Genomic DNA, 25140 nt, shown 5'->3' on the forward strand with positions numbered 1-25140 from the left:
AGGGTAGGTTAAGGTGTAAGGGATGGTCAATAGTGTATTTACAAATGTAATTACAAAAGTTAAATACAGATGTAATTAGATACATGCATTTAATCAAGCATAAGTAAACAGTAAATACATGTATTTACACAATAAGTACTTTGTAGCAAACTATTAATTCCCTTGTAAGTACATATTAGTTAAGGCCACTTAATATAAAGTGGGACCGTAAGTAAATCAGCACACTAAAATCTCAAAAATATTGCAAGACTTGGATGCTTTGCTTCCAGTGAGGACTTAGAGAAACTTGTTCATTCTTTTATCACCAGGAGGGTGGATAAATGTAACTCACTGGCCTTATCAAAAAGACAGTCAGACAGTTGCAGCTCATCCAGAACACGGCAGCCAGGATTCTGACCAGAACCAGAAAATCAGAGCACATCACACCTGTCCTCAGGTCTTTACACTGGCTTCCAGTTACATTTAGAAGAGATTTTAAAGTATTATTACTTGTCTATAAATCACATAATGGCCTTGGATCTCAATACATTACAGATGTGCTTACTGAATACAAACCCAACAGATCACTCAGATCTTCAAGATCACGTAAATTAGAAATTTCAAAATTTCAGCCAAAGCAGGGTAAATGCACCTTCAGCTACTGTGCCCCCCTGCTGCTGGAATCAGCTTCCAGAAATAATCAGATGTGCTCCAACATTTGGCACATTTAAATGAGGACTTAGAACACATCTGTTTATCTGTGCTTTTACTAAATGAGCACTGTGCTGCATCCGACAGATCACACTATTATGTCTTTTTCATTTCTTTTAAACCTGTTTTAACATATTTTAATCCGTTTTTTATAAGTTTTTAATAATTTTTAATTCTTTGTCGTTTTTATTTTCTTGTTTCTTTTATTCTTGTTTATGTAAAGCACTCAGAATTGCCATTGTGTTATGTAAAATCTGGCAACCTGAATGAAATGAATTTAAATTAATTTAAAATGTATAACACCTACACTCTCAGAAAAAAAGGTACAATGAGGGTACAATTTTGTTCCTAGAGGGAACAAAATATAAAATTGTACCTTTAAAGGTCCCATATTGGTCTTTAGGGTACAATTTTGTACCCAAATGGGCTATAAAGGTACAAATGCCCAGATTTAGGTTTGAAAGGTACATTTTTGTACCTTTTATAGCACATTTGGATACAAAATTGTACCGTAAAGGACCAATTTGGCACCTATAAAGGTACAATTATATATTTTGTTTCCCTATAGGAACAAAATTGTACCCTCAGCTCATGATAAGATCAAGACACTATATAACACTAATTTAAATGTATTAATACTAAACATTAATACTAAAATACATCATTAAAAAAATATAATAAATAAATAAATTGAATTAAATATTTTAATAATTAAATTTTTTTTCATGTATTTAAATTACATTTTTTCTCAAAAATGTTAATAATTAAATTTATAATTGAATGTAATTTTAATCATTAAAAACGTAAATACTGGTCTTTGCTTACTGTTTAAGACCCTATAGTATATGTGATGTAGAATAAGAAGTAAGAACCATGCAGTGACAGCATTGCTGTCTCTTTAAGAATTTGGCTTGTTGAGACGTTATAGTAGTGTTTGTTACTGAGGCTGCTGGCTGTTTACACAGAACTTCGCACGCTTTTCAAAGAAAAGTCTATTTTGGAGTCCACACTTTTCAGGTAAGAATGTATTAAAGATATATTTTCAGTGTCATTTTTACATGTGAAGCCGTGTTCTGTTGATTTTGTCTGACTCTCGGGTCTCGGCTTTCCCCCGCTTTAAGTGCTCCGGACTGCCTGGTGTATGTTGGCCTGTAGGATAGAGTTTGCTAAGATTTCTGCAGCTTATTAAAGAAGTTACTACAATGTGATATCGAAGTCACCGAGGGATATAACGTTATAGACGGTGAGTACTATATGCTGTTAGTTTTCTCGGTGTAAAAGTTCCCTTTATCGCCTACGTTACGTATTCGCGCCTTATATCTTACGTTACGTTACTGCTTTATTAATAAGTGTTGCCACGGCGGAATATAATCGCAACCCAATTAACGTTAACAAAATACACTCGGGCCAGTTGCGGCGGCAGAAGCGAGCCGACGCTGCCGTATCCGTGCACCGGAATCAGGCCGTGAGTAATGTGCGGTGTGGCCCGGAGCTCGCGCGACTAAAGTCTTCATATACCTTGATATAAAACCTTTTGTTATTAATACTGGAAATTTGTAATTATCGATAATGTTTTATATTTTGAGGCAATTTTCTAGCCACGGTTGACCGCTGAAATGTAATTTTAGACGGTTATATAAGTTACAAATGTGGCGTGTGTATGCTACATATCTTCGTTTCAGTGTCTAAGTTACATTATGTTGAGGAGTGTCCACAAACTCTCATATCCAGAATTGTTGGTGCTTTACTATCGTTTAACGTTATACTTATGTTAATGTAGAATTATTAACATACCACAATGTATAAATCGACGTTTTAAGTTATACTTTGTTCTTTAGTGTAATAATTTGTCTCATCTGTTCTGAAACTGGTACCTTGAGCTATTTTACCTATTTTATTAATATCTCAAAATAAATAAATAGTTATTGCTTTATCTTATTGCTTTTCAGAAGTTTTTGAAGTTTCCAATTGTCTTTCAGGACAAGATTGAACAACAGAATGCAGCCTAACAGCATCAGACCAATGAAGGCATGTCATATGAAAGCATGGCTCAGTTACAAGATGTAAGTATGTCTCATTATCTATACCATGGTTTTAATGGCTTACATACTGTTTTAAATTTGTAGGTTTTTACTTACAAACAACAATAAATGTACACCCACATGTTTAAAATTATTTTCTAGGTTTTCATCGAAAGATGAGAGATCAACTGAAGAATGCTATGGACCTGACTCTAAGGTGCTCTTTCTAAACTTTCTCCACTTGATTAATATTATTAAATTCTAGCTTTGGATGGATTCCTTCATATTTGTTTGTATGCCACATCTTATGTTCCAGGAGTTGATTTTACAGCAGCACTTCTCATGTTGCCAGCCTTGTTAAGCGAGACACTTCAACATTTCGTTGTGCTCCGGTGCGTATGTTGTTTTTTGTTTAGTATATGCTGTGATAAATGCATTTTATAATGCTTGATATTCTTTATATTAGGATGACGCAGTGGGTAGTGCTGTCACCTTACAGCAAGAAGGTCGCTGGTTCGAGCCTCGGCTGGGTCAGTTGGCATTTGTGTGAGGAGTTTGCATATTCTTCCAGTGTTCGTGAGGGTTTCCTCCAAGTGCTCTGGTTTCCCCACAAGTATAAAGACATGCGCTATAGCTGAATTTGGTAAGCTTATTTGTCTGTAGTGTATAAATGTGTGGTGAATAAGTGTGTCTAGATGTTTCGTAATACTTGGTTGCAGCTAGAAGGGCATCTGCTGCATAAAACATGCTGGATAAGTTGGTGGTTCATTCCACTGTGGCAACCCCAGATTAATAAAGGGACTAAGCCGAAAAGAAATTGAATGAATGAATGAAATTTATATTAGTCTTTTGATCTGTGATACGTTTTTTTTTTTTATCAGTGAATATTAATTATTTCACTTTCTATGCATGTTGATTTTCTCTTCATCAGTGATAGAGTGACTGATATTAATGTAATTATTGCTTTGTCATTTACAGTGAATCATCTTCACCACATCCAACAGTTCAAGTACAGGAGGAGGCCACCGACTGGACAACTGTGTTAACAAGACGAGTCACGGCAGTCTTCATGTTGATGGGATTGCGATTGGCCGGGCTAATGATGTGGACGAATATACATTTTTGACATATCCATCTTACTAGAAGAACACCTTGATGTTTCTGCAGTGGAATGTTTTGAATGAACGGTGGACAGTGACAAGCCTAGATCTACTCCAGTTACCAGAGTGATCAACCTTGTTTTTTGTTTCTCTACATGCTCTGGGGATAATCACAATCATCAAGTTAATCCAGCACACTGCTATCATTCATGCATAAAGCACATTTTTAAATAATTTGTGGTCCTAATGACTATCAAAGAACATTTTCCAGATATGAGTGCTTTACATGTCATGTTTATCAAAAGCATAAACACATATTGTGTTACAACAAATTACAACTCCACTTGAGGATGATGAGGAGTAATCTACTGATGTTGAGGAAGAGGCTACTGATGTATTCGGTTTTCTGCACTGTTGAAGCAATTTATAGAGAAAGTTTGCCTTCATTCTGAAATTCAGAGAAAATGTTGATGACAAATTATTTATTATGACTGAGTATTCTGACTAAAGACAAACACTTTGGACTTTATAAAGTGCATTACTTGATGTAGCCTGTGTAATGTGTTTATAAATCTTAAACAGTATTCTTGTGGTCTTTGTATTAAGTGTAGATTATTTAGTTTTTATTTGTTATCTAAATTGTTCTTTTTACTGTTTTACATGTCTGCTTTATACTTGCTGTGTAATTTTATTTCTTTACACATTCAGTTGTGAGGTGTAATGAAATATTTCTACATTAATAAATAAAAATGGACATCTGTGAACCAAAATATTTTATTTATTTATTTGTGCATGCAGTCACCAAAGGATCAAAATGCCTGGGTCAGTACCCTGAAAATACTATATAATAAAAAAAGGTACATTTTTGTACCTTCAGTGTCTAGGGTACAAAATTGTCCCTTAAAGGGTACAAATGTAGAAGGTACAATTTTGTACCTTTAAAATGAGGTACAAATTTGTACCCTTAAGGGTACCACCCCAGTGACGGGCCATTTGTACCCTAAAAGGTACAATTTTGTACCTTTTTTTCTGAGAGTGTAGTTGTACAAAACATCAACAATTCTGCATTTTAAAATTACTACACTGTAAAAAAAAATACTGGTTGCCATAAATTTTTAGGGTGAATCAAATTAACTTTGAGTCCTTTGAACTTGTATTAGATTAAACGGGCTTAAAAGAGCTTGCGCATAACGTCCTAAACTAAAGTTAACCTTGTTCTAAATTAAATGTTTAAGCTACAATGAACTAAAACATATGTTGTCAGGATTAATTGATCAGAATTGTACAGTGTATGACAAATTCATGAATGTAAATGCAAAAATAAGGTCATTTATGAAATGTCAACAACTCTGGAGTTAAATAAAAATAATAACAACAATAATCATAGTATAAATAAATATATTAAATACATTAAATGTTCTATGTGAAGTAGTGCCTATTTTTAATTTAATATGCTTTTTTTTCCAAAAATAATTAAAATATAAAAACTAGAAGTGTACTTGATTTTTTTTCTATTCACCTTTATTTGTATAGCACTTTTACAATGAAGATAGTGTCAAAGCAACTTCACATAAAAGGTCATAGTAAATTGAAACAGTGTAGTTCATTTTTCAAAATTTAAGTTCAGTTCAGTTTAGCTCAGTTCAGTGTGGTTTAATAAATCACTACTGAGAGTCCAAACACTGAAGAGAAATCCATCAATGCCCAGCTCTACAGATCCCGAACCATGCAAGCTAGTGCTGACAGCGGCGAGGAAAAAACTTCACTATTTGGCAAAAGTGAATAAAAAAAAATCTCGAGAGAACCAGGCTCAGATGGGCATGATTGTTTCTCGACTGGCCAAGGTCTTGTGCAGAGCTGCAGTCCAAGTGCCGGAGGCGGGAAGCTGGACCTCAGCAAAGACTTGTCATATTATATTATATTATATTATATTATATTATATTATATTATATTATATTATATTATATTATATTATATTATATTATATTATATTATATTATTATATATCATGAGCATATTTATTTACAAATATTATATTGCTTGTATTTGCTTATCCATAGCATTTGCAGTAAACCAATGATGCAGTGAAACAATAGCATTTGCCTACAAGACTTCAAGCAAAGAGTTGAGAAAAAGAACAAGGGAGCAGCAGGTCCCTGCAAAACAGTGTTTAATGAGGCTATAAAATCAACAACATCAAGAGTTTGTTCACTTGGAATAGTAGGACAGATGACAAAATATGACTGCAAATCTACAGAAGGATGTGGGCAGATTTACACAACCCTCCACACGAACACAAATAAAAATCACTCTCAAATCAAATCCAAAGCCATGACTTAACAAGCGACAAGGAGAAAATTGGAAAATGTCAAACAAGAGGTAGTGGATGAGCCAAAGAGACTTTTTTTGTGTGTGTTTTTGTGTTAAGCCAGTCTGTGCAAGCTGGGCTACGGTCTTCAATATTTAAACCAAATCTGCATTTTGGTACAAAAAAACATTGATAAGCAGGTCTAGACACAGGATGTGCAGAATATTTCCTTTGGCCATGGGCATGTTATATGTATATTTATAGTTAAATGCAAATGCTAGCAACTCAGACTTGAATTATCTCACACACTCCACTGTCTACTGCTTCTGATTACTGCTCTGGGGAACAATTCAAAATTGTAGCTACTGGTCTACGATCAGTGTCTCCAACTCGCATCCAAACATTAACAAGATTGATCTTTAATACCTAGGAAGAGTCTTACGTTAGTATTTCTAATCACTTCAACGGTGTGAAAAGTTTCAAGGCTTCTACTAGCAAAAATGAATAAATAAATAAATAAATAAATAAATAAATAAATAAATAAATAAAATAATAATAAATAAATTAATTAGTTAATTAAAAGAGAAATTTATGTCTGAAGAGCAAAAAATTTTAAAACTATAGATATATCTTTATTTTTAATATAGATATCATTAATACAATTTTATATTATTTACAGAATGTAAATTCAATAACTAAAATATTTAAAAACTAATAGGCTAAGTGCCATATCAGCTTATTATAATTATTTCTAAAATACAAAAATGACTTTACGTTGTTAAATTGTGAAAATGCAGCATTTTCTGATCATCTGATCATACCATATAAGTGCAATTATTAAACATAATCAGAATTGTCATAATGCGGCTGGCATTTCACATCATTATCTGGGAAATGTATCAGTTGATCCAATAATCTCCATTGTGATGCAAAGTTTCAATGAAAAAACTACAGAAGCACGCACAGCCCTCTTAACTGGGTGCTCAGCCAAAATATGCAAAAGGTGCAAATTAAATATTCAAAGGCGGCAACACCAAAGCTCCAAAAATACAAATTCATTAAATTAAAAAAGTAAAGATTTGTATTTTTGGAGTTTTGGTATTGCCGCCTTTGATGCAAAGTTTCAAGCCTTCCACTAGCACCTTTATGAATTCATTTTTCACACACATTACTATTCAAAAGAGTGGTGGTAGACTTATTTTATAATTGTTTTTTAAAAGTTCAGAAAGACATTCCATATGCCAACACAATCTCACTTTTTGCTTTAGTGGCTAATTCGTATGAATTCGCATGAATGTACAATGACATGCGTATACAATTTAGTACGATTTGCTTATCGATTGGGTTTAAGGAAGGGGTTTGGTGCCATGCCTCCTTTTTGAAATTATACAGTTTTGTACGACTTAACTCATACAAATTGACCACTAAACTGACAAAATGTAAAATACTTACATTTTCTCATGACATCAGGCTGCATATGCTCAGCAGGGGTGCATTTATTTGATAAAATTTACAAAAATTACAGTAAAACTAAATTGTATTACTTTAAAAATAACCTTTCCAGTTTGCTCAGTTTTAAACTTTAATTTGTTTCTGTGATAGTTAAGATAAACTTTCAGCAGGCATTACTTCAGACTTCAGTCATCCTTCAGAATGTATTTTTAAACAAAAGATAAAAAAAACAGCAAGAATCTAAAATATTTTTTTATATAGCAAAATAAGTGGAAACTGAAACTTCTTTTTAGTTTTAATCAGTGAAAAAGCCCAACACCAAACTTTAAAAATAATAATACTATTTCAAAATATCAAACAACAAACTAAGTAAAGTTTTACAAAGTAATTTTGAGAGGCACATGGGATATGATAGATTGCGGCTGGTCCCTCATTCATAAATCAACAATAATACAATCAGATTGACCCAAGCCTACAATAAGTAGTCCAATTTCACCCTACTGCCCTCATCTTCATTTTGGAAGAATCCCCGCTCCACCCTATCTCCTCCTTTGGAGCTCTCAAAACTAGCCATGAGACAATAACTGCATGTGACTATAAAGTTAAACTGTAGTTTGGAAAAGTCATGGTTTTAAAACGCTAACATTTTCTGCTATACAGTTCCTAAGATTTTTATTTATTTATTTTAGACAACAGTGTCTCCAGCAGAAAAGATATCCAAAAATGCTGTTTTAAATTTAAAAGAAATCTGTGTTTTGAAACAAACGATGACAGTAGAAGTCATTGATTCATTTGAATTATTTAGCCTGACATGTTTACTGTTCCAAAATATTATAAATGTTTCTGAAAATAAAATATATTGTGTTCAAAGGGGGGAAAAGCTGTTGCTTTTTACCCAGACATTTAAATAGAATATATATTTTAGAGCAGTAAATCACAAACCCTGAAATCGGGATTTTTTATCCAAGGTTATCATACCTTCAGAATCTTACCTGCCCATGCCTACTCGAGACCTACCTGATCTCAGACTCCTTTACATGCCAATTGACCAGATGGAAGCCCTGGGCTCAATTATCTCCAAGCTCAGGGTTCTCTCCAAGGACAGCATGCCAAACCTTGTAATAGCGTCAAGCAATATCTAAGTGTGTACTCTTGGTTGAAAATTTTAAGCCATTTTCATATTGGAATTTACTTTTTTTGATATACAAGATTGGATTTGATGGCAGGGTCAAAATGACCATTTTCTGACTGAATAAACTAGTCAATGTCATAAAAGTACACTGCTATACAACTTACCTGTCTAAATAACAATAATAATGAATAATTCATCAAGTGTTTTGCATAGGAAGTGAGTGCTGTACTGTAAGCTCCATGACTCATAACTTTTGTATGGAATATTTTTCCACACGTCGCAATCCTTCGGGCGTCCCTGAAGTGTGCCAGCGGTGAGTTTGGAGGGAGAAAAGATTGAGCAGCTCGTATGAAATAGAGGCAGGAAAAAAAACCAAGCAGCTCGCAGTGGTTGTGTAGATGGCAGACTTCTGGGTGTCCAGTGGCGGGCCAGAATAAAACGTCCCTGTCAGAGGCTTGTGGCTCCCCAGAGTGAGTTCTGATTAATTGGGCTGTCCAGCCTCTCTGATAGCGGCTGCTTTACCCACTGCTCCTGGGAACCATACCCATGCCCCTTTCACTCAACCCCATACCAAAAAAGGGAACGAATAAAGAAAGAAGCGAATATCGGGCCTTTGAGTCTTTGCGACTAAAATTAGAGACGTTTTTCCCTCGTCTCTCATGTTTGCAGTCTCTCTCTCTCTCTCTCCAAAATGATCCTGCATCAGCACTGCGTTCACCTTGCTAAGGGGTTTAATGTGTCTTTATTCATGTGTATCTCCAAGCAGGGGACATTTTAACAGTATGAAGCATTCACAGTGCAACTTCCGTGTCTGTGTGTGCAAGTGTGTAACAAACTGCTAAATCTATAGCCAGGTCACCAGCAGGCCTCCTAGATTAAGCACCGCTGTCCACAGTAAACAGCCACAGAAGGCAAAACTCAACAGAGATGACATTGCAACAAAATTGCCATCCAAAAGTCCTACCAAACTCTGTAGTGCTGCCCTTCATTCTCTGTATATCACCGTATGCAGTGTCCATAACCATGAAGGCACAATAAAATGTCACGATATGCAATTAAAGATATTTTTTTCATGTTAATTAGTTGTAATGTGAAAAGTGAGAGTAGAATTCATTTCTGCAATGTTGCAGCTGGAATAATAGCATACAAACAATGGTAATGATGATCTCAGGTATGATTTTGTGCTTTAATTAATATCAAGTGTCTAAATGTCAGTTTCAATGTCATTTTGAGTGATTTTTACAGCCGTAATGATTGCGACGATGAGCAATTTACATCAGATCTTTGTCAAAGAGTTGAAGAAAACTCGTCCAACACCCTTTTTTTTCGATATTAGATTGATTCTGTTGCATATTAGAACAGTGTTGTATCTGGCATGGAAAAACAAAACCTGTAATTGAAATCTTTCTGAATAAAATATGATGAACTTTGTTTGCTATACCAGGGAATTTTAAGGTATGTAACATCTCATTATGTGCAAGGTGGTGGCATTAAAAGTTTAGTGCTCTTTTAGTACTCCACAAAAAAAATTAAAATAAAAAAGTTGAGTTAACTTACAATTTTAAAGCATTTTAAACCGGCTGCAAAGAAATTGAGTTTATTAAGCTTCAGCATTTGAAGTTGTGTCAAATTATTCCGTAAAATATATTTGACTTAAACCAGCCTTTGAAGTCAACTTAATCAAAACTATTTGGGAAAACAAATAGACAATTCATTCATGTCTAAATTATTATATGATGCAATCTAAATGCTTTATAAAAGCCTGCTTTAGGTCACTCACCATTCTTTTTAGTAACTGACAGAAGTAACTTAAAGAAAAACTTCACTATTAGGGCTGTGCGATTTGGGGAAAGTATCTACTTACGATTTTTTTTTTCTCATGGCTCGGTTAGGATTATCATACCATCCGTTCGGTTCAATTCGATTTCTCTGTGCATCACGGTGCATTGACAATGCTTTCCATTCACAATTGTATATTTTACAGCACAAGTATTTATATTTATATACTATATGCAACACAATTTTGTCCTTTAATACAGTCAGATATGTAAACTGTGCCTTTAAAAAGTACATGCACAGAACAACATGAGCATTTATGGCAAATAAACAAATGTAAATATCCTGCTCGCTTTGAGCCTTGTCTAGTGATTTCTTTCTTACACCCCTATGACCTGTCATGTGCTCACCAGAAAGTGCTAGGATTAGCTCTAACACTCTGACACTGATAAACGGCAGTGACAATCACAGCTGTTCCATGATGGACGCGGAGGAGAAAACTCGCTTACTTTTAGTTTCTCCATAACAGTGAAACAGGGGTTTCTGCTGTAAGTGTCAGTGAAAGACTGCCCAGCAAACACACACGCAGTAAATTGTGCACAGTTTCTGCGTTTTTAAGTAGTTGCATTTTAAAATACAAGTGCACGCCTCCCTCGCCAAATGCTTCTAAAGCAGCAGATGCCATCACTCGTTTGCGCTTTCCATTGTTTCTGCAATTCTGATCGGTCAGATCGAAAGCATGCTCCCTCAGTTGGCAAGTAAGACTGTCACACACAGAGGGCAGTCACACATTTACTCTGGGTATGGGTAGCTAAATAATAATTAAAAAAAAAATTTACATTGCAGCCTCTTGCGATTATATAATCGCAACATTTCAAATTGCGATTGTGATTTGATTTCAATTAATCGCATAGCCCTATCCATTATTGTGGAAGACTCTTCCCATCATTTATGTTGGGATTGCTAGTGGAGTTGTCCTTTGTGCCAATTGCCAGCAGGGTTTCCTATATGGGAGATTACAGCTGAGCGAACTCCAACTCTCAGAAACCCCTGCGCTCATCAACGCTGGTAATATCTGACAAAAATCCGACACTTGCACGCAGACACAGCCGCTGCTCATCTACACTGATTACAAGGACTATAAATACACCTTACTTTCATTCATTCAGGGCCGAGTCTTGTTTATCCCACGAACAGCGTTTCTCCTGGTTTGTTTTCCCGTGTTTTTGACCCTCGCCTTGTAAGTTTGTTCATCCTTGTCTGCCGCCTGTCTTTTGATCACCTACTTGTGTTTCTGACATTGACTCTAAATTGCCTGTATACATCTGTTGGCCCCTGTGTTGACCATTGCTTTACTGACCTTCCTATTAAACCTGCATTTGGATCCAAAAGTCTGCTCTCAGCGTCTTCTTCATTATACTTTACATAGTTTCTTTATGTCACTGCTATAAATAAATCAGTGAGAGGCTAATATTATTATGTCTTAACTTACATTGATTACAATATAATATAAATTTTTAAAGTTCTTTTATACTAAAACTTTTTAAAGTTACCATATATGCTTTCTTGCCTACTAAAAATGTTTAATTGTCCTTTTAAGGATCACAATGCAGCCTCAAAACAAACAATTAAATGCATTAAGTGCGCCTTGTAATAAATTTAATTGTAATATTTTAATGGATTTTACCCATATTTTGACTTTCACATGATACTTATCTGTGATTCATATTTTAATTAATATAATTCAAATATATACATAAAGCCATGTAAACAATCAAAAATAGCACAGATGTAAGGCTCAAGGTGCTTAAGTTGGTATAATGTTGAAAGAAAAATGTCTACATTTCATCCTCTAAAAAATATAAACAGTAGCTTTGATTTTGTATCTGTATGAGAGTAACTGGTTGGATGCTGGGTGTACAGTTTTGATTCAAACCAAAAAAGCTCATAGGTCAAATTCAGTCAGTAATTAACTAAATTGCAATGACTACACTGAATGCTTCTCATTCAATAAAAAGAACCTGCTCAAAAGAGCCATCAGAAGATCATTCAGTTCCTGCAACTGATAAAAAAAGAAAAACTCTCAGCTTCCAACTCTGCAATCTACAGAAGAATGAGCTTGTTTCAAAGTCCATTCATTGGGGAAATAGCTCAGTATCACTTCCAGGTAAAACCAAGCTAAAAACCGACTTTCACAGAGAAAAATAACTCCGCCGACAGACACAAAGACAGCAGATCTGCCTTTCTCCAAGCTTCTACAGGTTGAACGACAGTCCTTGCTCAGCACATGGCTCATCTCTCCTGCAGTCAGTCAGCCAGCCAAGGTCAATTGCCTTTCCCCTTTTCCTCTCATTCAGTGCTTTATGTGCCTTTACGGCCAACTGTATTTCACTGCACCAAGGTGACTGTGGCCCACAGAGACTGGCACAGACTGCTGGGCAGCGTTAGACATCAGCAGACGCAGCACAGGCCTGACCCTGAGATTCACCCTGATCGTTTTCCTTTTCCACCCTCGCTCATTTGACTTTAACATTCCCCCTTTAAAACACATTATAGCTTCTTTCTACGCTTTACCATTAAGTTTAATCTGGCATTTCTCCATTTTACTCTCATTTCGCTTAAGCACTCGCTTTTATTCTTTGATGTCATTTTCTTTGCATCTAAATCTTTCATTTTTCCATTTCTTCCATTTGTTCTTTCCGTCATGTCTCCTTACGGGCTGTAAAAATCACCTATAACTGCTCACATCCATAAGAACTTCATTAGCGGGTGGCAAAATGTGTCTGTTGTGCATAACACAATGAAAATGTGTCCCTGGGAGGGAATACAAACATTTAATTATACAGCAATGACATACAATGACTGAAAGAGGAAGAATCAAAGGGAGAGAAACAACAAAGGTGATGTGTGTGATCTGTGTGCCACTGGTGGAAGCACCCAAAACTGCAATTGGATGGTATAAGTGAAGGTTACTATTAAAAACGAATTATTTAAATGAATTTAGACTGGGACTAAATGTTTTTCTCATCTGATATGAAAGGTTTCAAAATTGCAATTTGCTCCTGTCAGCGGAGATGTAAGTTATCAAGTACTTCCAACAATTAATTTGACTGCCCATTCAACAATTGAGTATTGAATGTTTAAACGAACAAAATTATGTTTATTAATGGTGAGCATTTAAAACGCTCTCAGATGTTGTTTTAATTATGAATTAATACATTTACAGAGTACAACAATTGGGTTCCACAGCCACAACACAGGGTTGTAGATTTAGCATGGACAGAGGGGTTAAATCCCCACCAATATCCATCAACCCTCCAATAGTTTAATTCAAACACATACGACCATTGTGATTGACTGTGTCTTTCCCTGCTGTCACATGAGAGGCCGTAGCTGTGTTCAGATATAAACAACGAGCACAAAACTGCGCAGATGTATTCTAACTGTGCAAGAATAAGGTGTGTAAAGGTGTGACACGCAAGTGAGGATGGCGGCAGCAAAAAAAGGTGGACATAAGGAGCTTTTTTCAACAAAAAGTTTAAGTAAAATAAACTCAAGTTCGCTACTAAATGAGTCCATCATGATAATGGAGTTAATGCTCATGTTTTTCCCTGCTGTAAAGCAGTCTATCAATATAGCAGATCAATATAGTCTATGAATAATATGCACAAAAAACAAACTGCAGAATGAACAACTGAGGTGAAAGTATATGATCCCTGCCAGTTCGCAAAATCTATCAGAGGTGCATGATTCATTTCGATTGAAACAATGTCCGAAAAACTACAGCCTGTGCTCAACCTTTTGTTAATACTTATAAATGAGACATGTTTCATTTGCACTATGCCTAAAATAAACAGAAGTCTTTATTAAACTCTCTGTATCAATTTGTAAACATTATTTTAACATTACACTACCAGGCCAGAACAGTCAAAATTCAAATTTGGCCATTTGAATAAAAAGAAAAATTCAAACATAATAATAATAATAATAATAATAATAATAATAATAATAATAATAATAATAACTTTTGGTCTTTCAAACCACCCAAACCCCCCTTGGCTACGGGGATGACTATTTAATTTAACAAATTGTATGAAGAGAGGATTAATTAATAATATATATTTAATAGCAGTTAAATAACTAGTAGCAGCATATTGTATCCATTCGTCCACAACAATGTCAAGTGCAAACCTACGCTCTTGCCACACCATGTTTATTTTTTTTATGTATGAAAATGTATTTGTAACAATAACTCAAACCTTTAAATAAGAGCCTATTTGGAGTTCTGAGGTTTTTAAAGTACACATGAAATCAAAACTAACTATATTGATTTAGTTAGCTCACATTGTTAGTTTTTCGGTGAAAAAATACATGTCGCTAAGAAAATAAACAGTTTGCTCTTGTAATCTAAAACTGAAATTTGTAAACGCACTTCATGTTTGTATTCATTTAAATTCTTCAATCGCATCCTTTCTGAGGTTTTAGGCGTGGTTACCACTTAACCATGCCCCTCCAACTCTCATTCTTAACAGCACTATGACAAAAAATAAAAATGGTGAGGAGTTGACTGGGTTGTAATAACTCTACCTTTTACTGATTTTTCTGAATAAAATGCTTACTGTTCTATACCCAATCAGCTCACAGTACAAAAAAAGCCACGCCCACTGTTGTCCTATTTAATATTCAATTTCTCTAGGAACTGTTAAATACAACTTCATTCATTCATTTCCCTTCAGCTTAGTCTCTATTTCAGAGGTCATCACAGCAGAATGAACCGTTAACTATTTCAACATATGTTTTACACAGCAGATGAACTTCCACCCACAACCCAGTACTGGGAAACACCCATTCACTCTCATATTCCAATTTATTTATACTGCATGTCTTTGGACTGTGGGGGAAACCGAAGCACCCAGAGGAAACCCACGTGCACAAGGGGAGAACATGCAAACTTCACACAGAAATACCATCAAACCAGCGACCTTTTTACTATGAGGCGACCACTGAGCCACCGTGCTGCCCATGCAGGCTTGATTGTAATAGACTTTTTTGAACACATCAATTCAACTAACATCCACAATGTTAGTTGGCCCAATTCCAAATCTGTTTTTGTACCCCTACCCCTAGGCCCTTGAAACAGAGTGTGAAAGGGTAAGACTTTACATTTTGCGCCTAAGAAATGTAACACCTACCCTTTCACGTGAACACGGTAAATAAGGAGTAGGTACAGTAGGTAAGGGGAAGGGTTAAGGGGTAGAATTGGGATTGGACCTAAAATAAATGAATGTGTGCCTCCAAACCCATCCCTAAACCCAACTGCCATAGCAGATGAGCAAATCATACTAAAATGTACTAATGAGATTGTACAAAATCCATATGAATTAGCTACTAAATCAAATACATAAACCCAATGTGAATGAAACCAACTTAAATATTAATTGCGAATCTGTCCATACACGTTTTGGACTGCTCTTCTGATATTTACCTCAAACATACTGTATTAGAAATTCTAAATTAAGTCCAAACATGCACCACAGTCATTTTGAAACAGTCAGTATCGCTCAAAGCCTTCCTGTAATTACATTGTTAATGCAGATTAGCGCTGAATATTTTCAAAAAGGATTATAGAGAAAGAGTGAAAGGCATACAGAGAAACTGCCCCTTCAGCAGCCCTCGCAAGAAAGAAAAACATGAAACACTCATTAGAGGGAGGTGCGTTTCGTTTATAGTCAAGAACACGAGTCTGTAATTATTCCTTTATTTGTTAAGTTCATTATTCAGGAGTTGCAAAAAGCAAAAGGGGAGGAAGATGGGGTTTAAATAAGGAGAAAAAGCTCACTTCGTTGTCAGCGACCTCACAGGGAACAACAAGAGGAAATTGGGGATGCACAATTAGCTTTAATTCTGTACAATCGCATTTAATTCCATGCGCCACAGTAATGAGCGCATTTTAGCAAAGATTAGCCTTATATCCATTGTCATACTAATTTCTTCCTTTGTGGCCTGCACAAGAAAGAGATGAAAGAAGTTGAAAGAAGGAATTGAAGCAGACGGAGGGAGAAGCCTAGAGAGCGGGACGACTTCGTATTGAACGATTGGCAGTGTCAATCAGAGCCAATGTTTCGCTTTCTCCATCGCCGTCCGCACGCTGATGAAAATCCTCCAAATGGCACTTATTAACAGCCTCTCTGCTGTTCTTAATTGTAGGCTGACAAGGCTTGTCTTTGGCTTTGGGAGAGAGGGACAAAAGCAGCTCTCAAACATCATAGTCGTGGACGTCTGAGCAGCTCATGTACATCTGAATAGCACTTTGTATAATGAGTCAGAACACTGAATGTTATGAATTTTGTCAGTGTGGAGAGGTGGAACTGGAGATTGCGTGAAACAATAGCTTGCAGCTGTTTTGCTGCTGATTGGCATTGCCATGTTTATTGCCTGCGTGGATGTCATTTTCTCAACCTTGTCACTTAAAAGTGAACTGAACTGTGATTAAACTTGACTGTTCACTTAAACTCTGGTTCAACGTGAAACAGCAATATCTAGAGTTTGCAAATTTGAAAATTGCAGCGAACGATAAAGTTTGCAAGTTCAAATTGTATCAATAGCAGTGTTTGCCAAAGCTCACACTTGGTGTTAGAAGATTAAAGAAACCCTTTGGCAGTTTTGGTATTTTTCAAGTTATCATCACAAAAGTGCATGAACCCTAGCTCTTTTCAAAACAAATCACTGCACTGTTCGTATGGTGGAAAAAAAAATGTTGGGTTAATGTTTATTTATTACTTTTTTTTCCTTAAATAGAATCCATTGCCACATACAGCTGATAATACAATGCAGGCCAATCATTAACCACATAAACTACAAAGAATACCGACTAATTGCTTGACACACTGTCAAAATTATGTTGATTTCCTTCCCAAAAAAAATCTAGTCAAGCTTTCTTAAAGGATACTTTATTCATTTTCATCTGGCTAAGTCCCTTTATCATGGGGTCGCCACAGCGGAATGAACTGCCAACTTATCCAGCATGTATTTTATGCAGAGGATGTTTTTTCAGCCACAACTTGGAACCAGAGAACCTGGAGGAAACCCATGCCAACACAGGGAGAACATGTCAACACTACAGAAATGCCAACTGGCCTAGCTAGGACTCAAACCAGCAACTTTCTTGCTGTGAGGCAACAGTGCTAACCACTGAGCCACGGTGCCACCCACCAAAGGATACCTTAACAAGGCAATGAAGTTATGTCCTTTGCAAACTTGAAAATTTCTTATGCACACTAAGCATTTAAAGCCGTAGTATGTCATTTCTGCTGCTAGAGGGCGCTTATTCACAACAAGCAATGGCATGAGCTTTGGGGCTGCAACACAGAAAGCTTGATCACATTTTGCTTTCACGATCAACAACCAAACTGAAACCTGTTCATGGAATAAAAAAAGACAATGATGTAATATGCATGCAGGCCATTAGATGGCGATGTCACGTTGTAAAGAAACACTACATACCTGCATATGAAAAGTTACGTAGTCAAGTATTTGTGAATACCTATAATCAAAACACATTATGCACGCATGTGATATCAACTTAGTAAACTTGTATTTTGTATTACACAAAGGTTTTCCATTGTTGTTTAAATGGTTCATCAATAGGACAAATTAATGACAACATGTATGATTTTTTTGTATTAAAATATCCAAGACTCACAAGAACAGTGTTATATTTACATAAACATAAATAAAAGAAACACAAAATACAAGTATACACAATTTGAAAACAAAGAATAACAATGATTAAAAACAGATTAAATTGTGTTAAAACAGGTTTTAAAAGGACTGAAAATTCCAGAAAATTTGAGTTTCCTCAATCATTGAGACTGTGACTTCTCAATCACTGAACACTATTAAATCTAATTTAAAGACTTACTGTATGTTTACTCTCCAGCCTTTGAGTAAAGCTTGTATGTTATTTTATACCTGCATTTCAGGTTATACATCCACTGTCAGAAATAAATGTACAAAATATATGTCACTGGGGTGGTACCTTTTCCTGTACAGGTGGACATTAGTACCTTTAGGGACACTTCTGTACCTTTAAAGTTGACTGTTGTACTTGCAAATTACTGTGAGGTACACATTTGTACATTTTAGGTATTATTGTCCATTTAAGTAAGGAACAAAAATGTACCTTTTGAAAAGGGACCACCCTAGTGATAGCTTTTGTACCTTTATTTCTGAAAGTGTATATTATTTTCTTTTATGTTTTATTTATATATATATATATATATATATATATATATATATATATATATACACATATACAATTTTTTTTTTTTTTTTTTTTTTGTAAAACACTTTAGATCCACTAATTGTCTAAAATTGTGCTTTTTAAATAAAGTTTGCCTCACCTAAATTTCACAATGGCATAAACCCTAAACTAACTGGGAAATGATTTCAAATGCTACACAGCTCAAATAATTCATTTTTGCATGAGAAAAATAATTGCTAAGTGCAAAAATTAAGCTGCTAATTTCTGCTTTTATATCCTCCAAAAACCCATCCCAATTACTACCACTGTAATTGCCTCACCGTATTCTATGTTAGAAGAGAAAAAAGTATTATTTTATCTTGCCATCAAAATAATACTACAAGCGTTCAGCACCAAGCCCCAAACATTCCTGCACTCCAACTTAGTCGAAAATTTAAAAACTGTTTGAGGTATTAAGAAGAGACAATTATGAGCACAGATGAAATCAAAAATGACATTTATGCCTAGAGAAATACATAAGGTTGTCATGCTGCAATCATTCAACTGCTTTCTCTTAGCTCGAAACAATTTGATTCTTCTCAGGCTGAGATTGCTCTTGTTTCAATACATCACTGCTGAACTTGTGAAGATGAGAATCAAGAAAACAGCTACATGGGGTCGATCTGGCAATCACTGCTGGTCTAGATAAAGTGAAAACATCCCCAGCCAGCAGAGCTGTGCAGTCGGAGGTTAAATGATTTGAACTTCTGACTTACCGTGTAACTGACCTAGAAAGGAAAATAGCCAGCTTCTGTCTGATTTGATTCACACAGATACTCGGCGTATGGGAAGAGCTTTTGTCAGAATGAACATTTTGCCTGCAAACAATTTTACGTTATGAATTACACATGAGTTGCCATGTCCTATTGCCCATGGTCAAACACTGCATGTATGAATACTGATAACAATTCAGTGGTGCGTCAAACCAATAGAAGACTGTAAACACGGCACGTGCATGTGAATGAATACAAGAAAGGACACATTATAAACACGCTGTGCCTCATTTTCTTTATCTCTTTCCCTGTCGCTCAATTCAGGGTTAGATTTAAGGCTTTATAAAAAGGTGTTTCAAACTTGTTAATTGTAACAGATCTACTTAGTATCTACTAAAAGGCCATGCCATTTTTAATGTAGGTGCTGAGATTGAAAAACCAGAACAAATGTTTAGTTGAGAACACTTATGAGTAAACTGATTTGTTCTGCTGTGCCATTTTTTGATATTGTTTGTGTTTGTATACACATCTGACAGAAGGACATTAGTGGTTTTTTATTAAATCTCAAAAATCTCACTGTCACAATCACCAGCAATCTAGCCCATGCAGATCACTGGAGGACTACAAATATGCCACCAAATGAACTACAAATCCCATCATATCTGAAGTCTCACACCTGTTCACCTTTGATTGCAAACACAGACGTGAAGCTGTTCAAGAATAATTAAGTGGGCTATAAAGACAGCACGTGCACACAGTTGCAGAGTCTGGTTATACTGTTTTGTGAACATTACGATGCGTTTTCCTTGCCTTGCCGAGTTTGACCTTTGCTTTGATTCTGTGTTTACGTAGTGTGCCGCCTGTACCGACCATTCGCCTGTTTACCGACCACGCTTTGGATTACTCTGCATACATCCGTTTGTTCCTGTTTTGTTTCTTGCTTGCCAGACGATAAACCTTACGTGATCGTGAAATAAAGCTTTCTGAACCAGTGAATCGTTCGACTCAATTGTATAGGAAAAAGATTTGTTCCACGAAGCTTTCTAAATAAGAGCTCAATGAGGACCACTGCTGGTTAAAGTGTGGGAAAGCATAGTGTTGTAAAACCGTCAAACATTCACAACTGACCAACTCAATCATGTAGTAATACAACAAAAGTAATATAAACAAATTACTGTAGTTGTATACATATAAAGTATGTTACATTACACTGCAGATGACTGTAGCAAAATCCAAGGCATTCAAAAGTATTTACATTTATTGTATTCCTACCGGTCCTACACCCAACCACTCATTTCGAGCGGGGATTGAACCAGCAATTCCAGCATGGGAGGTGAATGCTCTAAGGAGGAGGCTATGACAGTGAGGCATTTGCATTGCATTCGTCAGCTTTCCTCAGTTACACACTATACTACGATATGCAATGGCCTTCCTTAAAAATAGTTGTAAATAATACACTAATACAATTTACCATGGTCTAAATTCTTTTTACTATGAATTACTTTTGTATTTTAGCTGAATTACTGGTGCATTGCTTTGAAACAGTAGAAATGTATGTAATCGACACCTAATCTCTTGATATACACTTTACTGACCCACGAAGGTGTTTAAACCTTTGAAATCCAAATTTAAAGCAGTAGTGCGAGTATAGGCAAAAATTAAGCTTCAGACGTCACTGATCACGTGATTATGGCACAACAAATCAAGCTCCGGTACACTGCTTCACTGCGAGATGTATCATTTTTTTTTGTACAAGCTTCGACGCATCAGTGCACAACGTTACATCACTACAGACCACACTTTGGATTACTCTGCATACACCTGTTTGTTCCTGTTTTGACCCTTTCTTGCTAGACGATTCTCTTAATAAAACTGCATCTGGATCCTCAACTCTGTTGTCTAGCATCTAGGCCATTACACGCACGTGTTTTTTCTTTTTTTTTTCTTTTTTTTTAAATCAACATTTTTGGATTGATATAAAAATGTTTTTTGTTTTGGAAATTGACATCAAAGTGAATTGAATGACTCCCAGTTTAAAGTTTTCTAAAATGCAGTTTTTTATTTATATAAAAATGTTTTTGAAATGTATTTGTCTTGTTATTGGACACAAGCACAAAAAAAATGTGCATAAAAAGTGATGTATTGTAAAATTCTAGAATTTTCATTAAATTAGTAATTACATGAATAAGAAACTGGTTAATTTCAGATTATACATTTATAGATAGACAAACAAAGTATACATGCATGCATTAACACAGACAAGCAAAATAAGACTGCCTGCAGATTTCAGTTCCAGCAGATCTGGAATAAAAAACAGAACCTTACTATTCATAAACAGAATATTTCAAAAGCACAATTCACCCAAAACTAAAAATCCATCATTTACTTGATGTCACTTCAAACCTCAAAGACTTTTTTCTGTTCAACAAAAAAAAAAACAAGTGAAAGTCAACGTGACAAACTGCTTATTTCTGAGAGAGCTATCAAGACAACATTAACATCTATATATCATTATCCTGTCTCGCAAAATCAGTCAAGGAACCCAGAAGTTAAAATCAGTGTAGAAATCTAAAAAAAAAAGATTTAGAGAAAGTAAGAAGTGACTGAAGTATAAATAAGCAACGTGATATGAGCCAGTAGTAGCAGAACTACAGTGATCAAATCCACAAACAAATCATCAAATTGCCATTAGAGTCTAAAAAGATGAGGCAGCACATGTACAGCAACAGCAGCAGTCAGTCAGTGCAGCTCCAGTGGGAAAGAGAGAGACACTCAGAGCTGGAGCAGAGAGCAGCACGATACGCACAAACCCGCCTGCGCTTGGCAGGAGTTGGCGCTCCTAACAGAATCAAAGGCTGCTTTTCTTCCCATTGAGACACATGGGCTCAGAGGTCAGCCTGCCTTTCTTGGACCAAGATGGAGGAAAAAAAGTGAATAAATGGGCTTTGTGAGACAATGGGTTATTGCTGTGTGGGCAGGCGTTTGTAGCACCGTGGCCTCTAGCTTTGACGAAATAAAAAGGGAGCGAGGGATGCTGCGTTTCCACTGCCATGATAAAAGCAGATACTTTACCCTTCTTTGTTGATAGGGCTTCCAGTCTGTGTAAACATTTAGAAGAACTGTGAACTTGGAGAACTTGAGGACATAAATATTCAACGCCTTACAAACATATCTGTGCGATACTGTATCATAAAGCAAGGATGAAGTAATATGTTATGAAGGATTAAAACCAAATGAAGAAAATAGAGGATGAAGCAACAGTGGCAATTAAAAAGTACCCCAAACAGAAACCTTAAAACATGCTTTGACAAATTTTAATGATAAAATTTCACTAGAAAGTAAAATGCAAAAAGAAGAGAAGATTCTCACGGGATCATTTGGTCTCTAATGGGAGCTGTCAATCAAAAGCAACAGAGGCCAGATATGAATGGAAAGAGGTGAACTGAAATAAATATATAAATAAATAAATAAATAAATAAACATACATATATATATATATATATATATATATATATATATATATATATATATATATATATATATATATATATATATATATATATTCATTCCTTTCTTTACTCAATTTAATTTAAAAGTAAATATTAATTATATATACACACTCTCACTTTTAAAGCAACCAGTACTTAAAAAGGCAGATTGATACTTTATTTTTGTTCTATTATAATAAATCAGTTAAATTTGGAACAATTTAAATCACCTCCCACGTAATCTTAAAAATATATACAGACAAAAAGCATACATTGTATCACTTCTCATGCTTGTTCCACAGCTCCATAATAACGGGATCCATCCACGAAGAAGATCTGATAGAGGAAAAATAGAAGTTAAATTGCTGAATGATTCGTTTTCATCAGCAGCCAGTCTCGCTGACAGGACTTAATCCAAAACTAAGCCGATTAACAAACTGATATTTGTGTTCCTACTATTCCCCACAAGTCTTGCTACTGGCACGGCTCCTAAATGTCACGGAACAGACTGATTTAAATTCACCAGCGTCTTCAGACAGACTGAAGCGATAACCGATATGGATCACTATAATGAGTAATACATCTGACTAAACACAACAGCACACTTCAGTGGTCCGATCACTCATCATCATAATCACCAGAATCATCATCAACATCATCATCATCATTAACCCTCAGTGTTCAGACTCACTTTTATTTGACCATATTATTTAGGCTACAACTGAAGAGACAAATATTACACAATAACAACTAAGAAAAATTACAAAAATTTTACAAAAACAATTATTAATTAGCATTTTATAAAAACAAATGTTAGATGTTAATGTTAAATATTTTATTTATTAATCTATTAAACTGTAATAAAGCAGTGTGTTTTGTAACTTTTATTTGTTACATGTTCATTTATTACATTTAGATGTCAACGCTTAAAGATGATGCTTTATTTTCAACAAGGATTTTGTTTAAGCCAACATATGAAAAAGGTGTATATAATATGCAATCTTTATTACTTTTTTTGTCCTTCACATGCTTTAAAATGCACCTTTAGTATGACAAATGCCACCTTTCTGCATTGATGACCATATAAATCATGCATGCATTAAAGATATAGATGAGCAAACTAATCATTTTGGATAGACAAACACAAAACATTGACTTGGGAGTTTGTTAAATTAATTATTTATTAAAAAGGTTGCTTTAGTTTGTGGTTAATCTTTAAATTGCACTTTTTTAAAACAGTTCTCAATCTTAAGGTTATTTAAGAACTCAAAAGTAGGTCTCCTATTGTTGCGAGCCAACAATAAATCAATAGCATCATTTTGAAAACAAGCTTGTTTAACCGACGTGTATCCTGCAGAATATCCTACAGTAGTGTTGTTGTTCTTTACCTGTATACCCATTAAAATAGCTCTCCCTTGCAGGCTTTTTAATTTATTTAATCTAAAATAACAATTGGATCAGCATCGTGTCTCCTCCGGGCAGTGCAGCGCAGCGCAGCGCAGGAGTGCGTCAGGAGCCTCTGCCTTTACCAATGTCACGAAGAGATCAGTAACAACCCGTAAACCCTCATTAGTTCGAGCCCTTTACCTGCTTTCAACCAGTTAACTCAAATAGCTCAATTTTACCTGTTAGTTAAAGGTGAGTATATAACAATAAGATACACTAATTACTGATTATAAGCATTGAAAACGCGCAACGCGAACAGCATGCGAAGTCACGAGAATCGCTTTTCAAACTCATCAAATAGGCGTAAAACTTTTGCTATGTTTGAAAGTTTGCTTGGATGTTTTTAATGAGGTCAATTCAAAGCGAGTGTGATGGAGTATCGGTGGCTAAGGCATCATTTATACTACCAATCAATGCTGAGGCTTCGTATTGACGAACTTGCCCATTCTGGAAGGATTTGAAAATTATCAATGCATGTGTGCGGAGGGGGTGAGAGGAGAGTATGGTTTGCTAAAAATCAAGTGCATCAAAAAATGCATCAAAAGTGCATTTATTTTTATATAAAGCAACTATTATTATAACAGCATCGCTTTCGATTACACGTGTTGTGTAGCTATTTGAATTATGCATTATGTGCACGCATACGAATTTCAATAAAAAAAGCACACAGAGAGAAATGGAGCAACTGAAAGATTCAGACTATTTCGGTTCA

At 35.4% G+C, this 25140-nt stretch overlaps 1 protein-coding gene and 2 long non-coding RNA genes across 18 annotated transcripts in view; 2 read left to right on the forward strand and 1 right to left on the reverse strand.

Moving 5' to 3' along the window:
- Positions 1 to 25140, reverse strand: part of erbb4b (erb-b2 receptor tyrosine kinase 4b) — a 656299-nt gene that overhangs the window by 601890 nt on the left and 29269 nt on the right. The gene's annotated exons all lie outside the window — the stretch shown is intronic.
- Positions 1543 to 4577, forward strand: LOC137496495 (uncharacterized). Of its 2 annotated transcripts, XR_011016900.2 has the most exons (7): positions 1543 to 1707; positions 1812 to 1933; positions 2670 to 2753; positions 2874 to 2928; positions 3028 to 3103; positions 3178 to 3354; positions 3690 to 4577. It is a non-coding gene; the product is annotated as an uncharacterized lncRNA (long non-coding RNA). The 2 variants fall into 2 exon arrangements; XR_011016901.2 differs by lacking the exon at positions 1812 to 1933 and having other exon boundaries at positions 1593 to 1707.
- LOC141376182 (uncharacterized) lies at positions 18820 to 21935 on the forward strand. The gene is made up of 2 exons (XR_012385584.1): positions 18820 to 21633; positions 21701 to 21935. It is a non-coding gene; the product is annotated as an uncharacterized lncRNA (long non-coding RNA).

The sequence above is a fragment of the Danio rerio genome, chromosome 9 (assembly GCF_049306965.1).
Source record: "Danio rerio strain Tuebingen ecotype United States chromosome 9, GRCz12tu, whole genome shotgun sequence".
Taxonomy (NCBI): domain Eukaryota; kingdom Metazoa; phylum Chordata; class Actinopteri; order Cypriniformes; family Danionidae; genus Danio; species Danio rerio.